We start from the raw sequence: 6,000 nt of genomic DNA on the forward strand, positions 1-6,000 counted from the left end.
TAACATGCCTACCCACCTTTCCTCTGAACTAAGAAGTCCTGACCGCTGAAACCTTCCCTCATAGGGCAGTTGTTTCATCCCCTACAACACTTTGGTTACCCTTCAGTGAATCTTTTACAGCCCTACAATATCCTTTCCAAGGCGAGGTGAAAGGGGATGTGGGCAGGCCTGGAACAGAAGACAACCAGCAGCAAGCAGATAAAAACAAGAGTTTTGGCTACAAGCAGCAACTCTTTCAGCACCAGGGACAGCTCCCTAGGGATGCAGATGTTGCTGCAGCCAAGGTTATACTTTGACCAGCTTTTTAGATCCAGTGATGACCAGAGCTCTAAAGGTAAAGGTAAAGGGACCCCTGACCATTCGGTCCAGTCGTGACCGACTCTGGGGTTGTGGCGCTCATCTCGCTTTATTGGCCGAGGGAGCCGGCGTACAGCTTCCGGGACATGTGGCCAGCATGACTAAGCCGCTTCTGGCGAACCAGAGCAGCACATTGAAACACCGTTTACCTTCCCGCCGGAGTGGTACCTATTTATCTACTTGCACTTTGACGTGCTTTCAAACTGCTAGGTTGGTAGGAGCGGGGACCAAGCAATGGGAGCTCACCCCATCGCGGGGATTCGAACCACTGACCTTCTGATCAGAAAGTCCTAGGCTCTGTGGTTCAACCCACAGCGCCACCTATGTCCCGCTGACCAGAGCTCTATCCCTCAAATAAAGCGGTGAGGGATTAGAAGGGGAGGGGGCCTGACAGCTGCACACCTCATTGTTTGGCCTTGAGTTGCAGCTTTTTGGCCTTCAGCAGAGATGTGGAGGATAGCAAGCAGCTCTTGAGTGATGGGTGGAATAATTCTGTGTCCTTTCTTAAAATGCCCACTTCCTGATTAACTAACAGTTCTCTTCCACAAAGATATATGGGGCAAGGGGTCATCTCTCACCGTTCCTGTCTGGGACTGATGGGAGCTGGGGAGTCCAATAGGTTTCCCCAATCTTGGTCCATGGTCTCTTTCTACATCCATTGAGAGAGGAGATGTCAAGGTGGGAGTTAGGCGCAGGTCAGCAATAACTCACAAGGGTGAAGTTAACTCTTTATTCAAAGAAAGAGAACAGCTCAGGCTAATGAGCACAGCAACTCTTCCCAGAAAGCCTTGCCCCAATGAGGCACTTGCAAGGACTGGTGGTCCCTGCCTTCCAAGAGCTCCCTATGTCTCCTCCTCCTCCAGGTCCTTCCCTTGCAACCCAAGACTACTTCGCCTTGTCTGTCTTTGCTTCGCCCCCTTTATAATACCTCTGCAGGTTCTAGGAGATGGACAAACAGGGATTGGTTGTACCAGGAGGGGGAAGACTCCCTGGCTTCTTCAGCAGCCTGTCTCCACCCTACCCTGCCTCTTGCCTCCTCTCGAGTCTCCGCTTCTGCCTCCGCTTCTGCACTGCTCTCTGCCACAGCCTCTTCCTGCTCACTATGCCCTGTTGCCTCTTCAGCTTCCAACACCTCCTCCTCCCAGCCTGCTCCCTCTGACCACTTATCGTCGTCCCACCATGATTCCCCTGGTTCTGAGTCTTCTTCCCTTGGGGATTCCCTAGCTGGTTCCTCCCATCACTTCACTCCTCTGCATCCATGACAGGAGACGACTCTTGACTAGAGAATATTAGCAGAGGGGTCACAAGTACTCAGGGGTGGATGGGAAAGGCACTCTGCATATTCTCAAGAGACACGTTGTTTTATTAACGTGCCCAAGTACTGAGGCCGAGCGATGAGGTTCTGCTTGGTGTGCAAGGGAGCAAAATAGCTCCCCTTTTCCCTGCAGTTGGCCCTGCTGTTAGACCTGGGCTGCAGAACCTGTGACCTTCATCCAGATGACCTTCATCCCTAGGGAGCTGTCCCTGGTCCTGAAATGGTTGCTGCTTGTAGCCAAAGCTCTTGTTTTTACCTGCTTCAGCTCCCATCAGGCCCATAGCCAAAGTCCAAGATCTGCAACTACACTAGACAGCGTGAGATCATTGTCTCAAGCAGATGGCTTTGGAGATCATGAATGGGGAGCAAATTGTCAATCCAAGGCTGCAATCCTAACCTGTCAGCTGGGAATAGGCACCACTGAATCCAACAGGCCTTACATCTGAGGAGACATAATGTACTTTGCTCTAATGTGTGTGGTTGGGGTTGTGTGTGTGTTTGTGTGTTGGGGGGGTTGATCAATACTGTGAAAAGCGGATTAGTCTCTCCTCGTGACTTCCATTCTTGGTGCAGAGGTCTCCCCGAGGGCAAACCAGTGCGATGAATGAGCTTCCCATAATCCGACATCTCCATTCAGCCTTCCCAGGCGAATCGGCTCACTGCAGCGGTAATATTCCGGTTCTAAATTTATTACAGAGTCTTAAACATTCACGTCGTCTCCCTCGCTCTCCCTGCCTGCTGCCTGATTTAATTTTAAATCCAATTCTTCCTGAGCGGAGGCGTTCCTTTGGTTCTGGAGAGACAATGGGCACCCCCAAACTCCTGCTGTTTTTCAGGTGGGATTCAGTCGTGGGCCAGGAATATCGGGTTCTGTGCAACTGAAGTCGGCGGGGAGGTCTTGCACATCACACCCGCTCCCCCACCCCAAATGAAAACACTTCATGATAACTATAAAGGTAAAGGTAAAGGGAGCCCTGACCATTAGGTCTAGTCGTGGCCGACTCTGGGGTTGCGGCGCTCATCTCGCTTTATTGGCCAAGGGAGCCGGTGTACAGCTTCCGGGTCATGTGGCCAGCATGACTAAGCCGCTTCTGGCAAACCAGAGCAGTGCACGGAAACGTCGTTTACCTTCCCACCAGAGTGGTACCTATTTATCTACTTGCACTTTGATGTGCTTTCGAACTGCTAGGTGGGCAGGAGCAGGGACCGAGCAACGGGAGCTCACCCCGTCGCAGGGATTTGAACCGCCGACCTTCTGATTGGCAAGCCCTAGGCTCTGTGGTTTAACCCACAGCGCCACCCGCGTCCCATATGATACCAATGTTATTAACTCAGATCAAACCAGTACTTCAGCAAAGTAGGGAGATAGTTTGGCATCTCCATCCAATATCTAGGTACCCCTAATTGTTTCTGCAACACTTCAGCAGTTGGACTGTTCGTCAGCATTCTGTGACTCCCCCTCCACTGATTGACAGCCAAGGCAAACTTTCTGCAGTGAGGAAAGTGACAGGGAATATGCACTCAAAAGTGCAAGACTTGCCTCAATGCAACATCGTCTAAGCACCCCACAATCTCATCTGAATGGGTGCTGCTTAAGTAGCAAACATCATCTAATCTCCTTGCAGACAAATGAGATTAGTGGTCAATAAAGCTGGTCATCCGGAAAGGCCCATGAAGGATCGGGGGGAGGGGGGAGCAGGGAGATATTTGGTCTGGATCGTTTTTGGTATAGTTGCCTCATCCACCTGCTTGCCATGTTCCCCCTTTTCCTTTCAGGGCAGAGTGTCATTCATCTATCGAGGATGCTCTGGATTTCCTGAGCAGAGGGTTGGACCAAGAGGGAATACGTAGAAGAGGGAGGGATCTTTCCCGGTCCAAAGGCCGCATCCTCCCGGACTCAGCCTTCCGGGGGCCAGCAGCAAAAAGCAGGCCAAGCGAGAGATAGGCTTCAGTTGAACCAGGCAAATGCCAGAGGTTTCAATATAGCTCTCCGCTTGCTTCTCAACCCAGGTGATCAAGAGATACTATGGAACTTCAAGGACACATTTCAGCCAGGCTGGAGGGCTTTGAGTAAGTCGGGGGACGGGTGTGGTCTGGGAAAGAGCCCTGGGGGGCCACGTAAAGGTAAAGGGACCCCTGACCATTAGGTCCAGTCGCGGACAACTCTGGGGTTGCGGCGCTCATCTCGCTTTATTGGCCGAGGGAGCCGGTATACAGCTGATCATGTGGCCAGCATGACTAAGCCGCTTCTGGCGAACCAGAGCAGCGCATGGAAATGCCGTTTACCTTCCCGCCGGAGCGATACCTATTTTATCTACATGCACTTTTTGGTGTGTTTTCGAACTGCTAGGTTGGCAAGAGCAGGGACTGAGCAACAGGAGCTCACCCCGTCACGGGGATTCGAACCACCAACCTTCTGATCAGCAAGCCCTATGCTCTGTGGTTTAACCCACAGCGCCACCCGCATACAGAGGCCTAAAGGGGCACGTCTGATTCCCAGACCTGAGCTTCCCCAGCCCTTCAACCAAGGCCCTTCCCACTCCACAAAGTTTCAGCCTGTGAAGATTTAAGCAGCAGTGTCAGAACAAAGAGACTAGCGAATGTTTTACTCTGCAGTCGGTGTAGCTTGAGCCTCGAGGAAGCACAGGCAGTGGTTATTTCCGAGTCCCTGGGGGGACCATTACTCTCCTTTCTCCATCCCACACATGCCAACCATTATTTGCAGCCTGGGAAATCTCTTTTTTTCATCTGCAGAACCAGGATCTGAGCACAGGATCTTTGGGGAGGTTTTTCGCAGAGCCAGTTCTTGGAGAGATTCAAGATTAAATGGGGGGGGGGGAGAAGGGGAACCGGGGCTTTGTTTGGAAATACTTTATGCTAACTACACCAATGTTATTAAGCCAGGTGGCTGAAGTGTGGAGGGGGGGGGAGTTTTGACATGTTTACCTAGTATCTAGGGACACTTCTTCATCTCCGCAACACTTCAGAAGTTGGAATGCGCATCAGCGTTCCGTGACTCACCAGTGAAAAAGCCAGCCGCTAAGGTAGGCTCAGGGACACCAGTGGCGCTGTGGGTTAAACCACAGAGCCTAGGACTTGCCGATCAGAAGGTCGGCGGTTCGAATCCCCGCGACGGGGTGAGCTCCCATTGCTCAGTCCCTGCTCCTGCCAACCTAGCAGTTCAAAAGCACCTCAAAGTGCAAGTAGATAAATAGGTACCACTCCGGCGGGAAGGTAAATAGCATTTCCATGCACTGCTCTGGTTTGCCAGAAGCAGCTTCGTCATGCTGGCCACATGACCCGGAAGCTGTACGCCGACTCCCTCGGCCAATAAAGCGAGATGAGCGCTGCAACCCCAGAGTTGTCCACGACTGGACCTAATGGTCAGGGGTCCCTTTACCTTTAAGGTAGGCTCATTTGAATCAGCTGAAGGCACAGGTCTTGCGGTCAAGCTATGGTGGTTTCAGAATATGCACCTGGCCTTTGACTTGAGCTGCTCATTTATTTATTTTTGAACTGCCTTCTTTTATTTGGCTTACCTGATTTTTGAGGGACGCATTCCAAAATGACTGCGGCAATGTCTGCACTGGAAATTTATGGTTTGCAATTAAATTTGATCCTTCCTTCATCTCTTGATGATCCCACTGACACACCTAAAGGCAGGGTTGATGTTGCATGACATGGTGTGTGTGATTTTTAAAAAACCTTTTGAGCAATTGGAATGTTTGCAGACACTCCGTAGCCCCCCTGACAACCGCCAAGACCTCTTTTCCAGTCAGCTGACAGGCGGAGCTCTCCTAGCTCTGCAGCTTTCAAATAGCGGCAGCCTCCCTTTTGACTTCCCTTGTGTCAGGCTTATCTGATTCCCCCCCCCCAGGTAAAATTAGCAAGAAAAAGAAAAGGGGGGGAGAGAGAGCTATTCAGCTGCTTTTCTGTGCAAGGCTGCTGCGTGCTCCTGTGATTTGACATGTCTCCCCACCAGCTCAGCGAGAGTGCGGAAAGATTATCTCAAAGCCGAGGGTTGAAATTGCAAATAGATAATGGATTGAGGGAATACTTAATAAAAATTAGAGGAGAGAATGGGCCCGAGTAATCTTCTGATCTGTGGAAGGAATGAAAGAACAGAGAACACAGAGAGAGAGAAAACACAAAAGGGTTTCAAAGCCTTTTATATCAGGACTGTCTAACACGTATATGCTGTGTCCGCGTCTCTCTATGTAGGTATCTACATAAATTATATACCCGCATAGGTGAAGACATAGAGAACGACCTCTTGAGATTCAAGTCCAAGGCACTTTTTTTTAGTTTTACTTTTTTGATTCTTTACA

This window comes from Podarcis raffonei, chromosome 16 (assembly GCF_027172205.1).
Source record: "Podarcis raffonei isolate rPodRaf1 chromosome 16, rPodRaf1.pri, whole genome shotgun sequence".
NCBI classification, from domain to species: domain Eukaryota; kingdom Metazoa; phylum Chordata; class Lepidosauria; order Squamata; family Lacertidae; genus Podarcis; species Podarcis raffonei.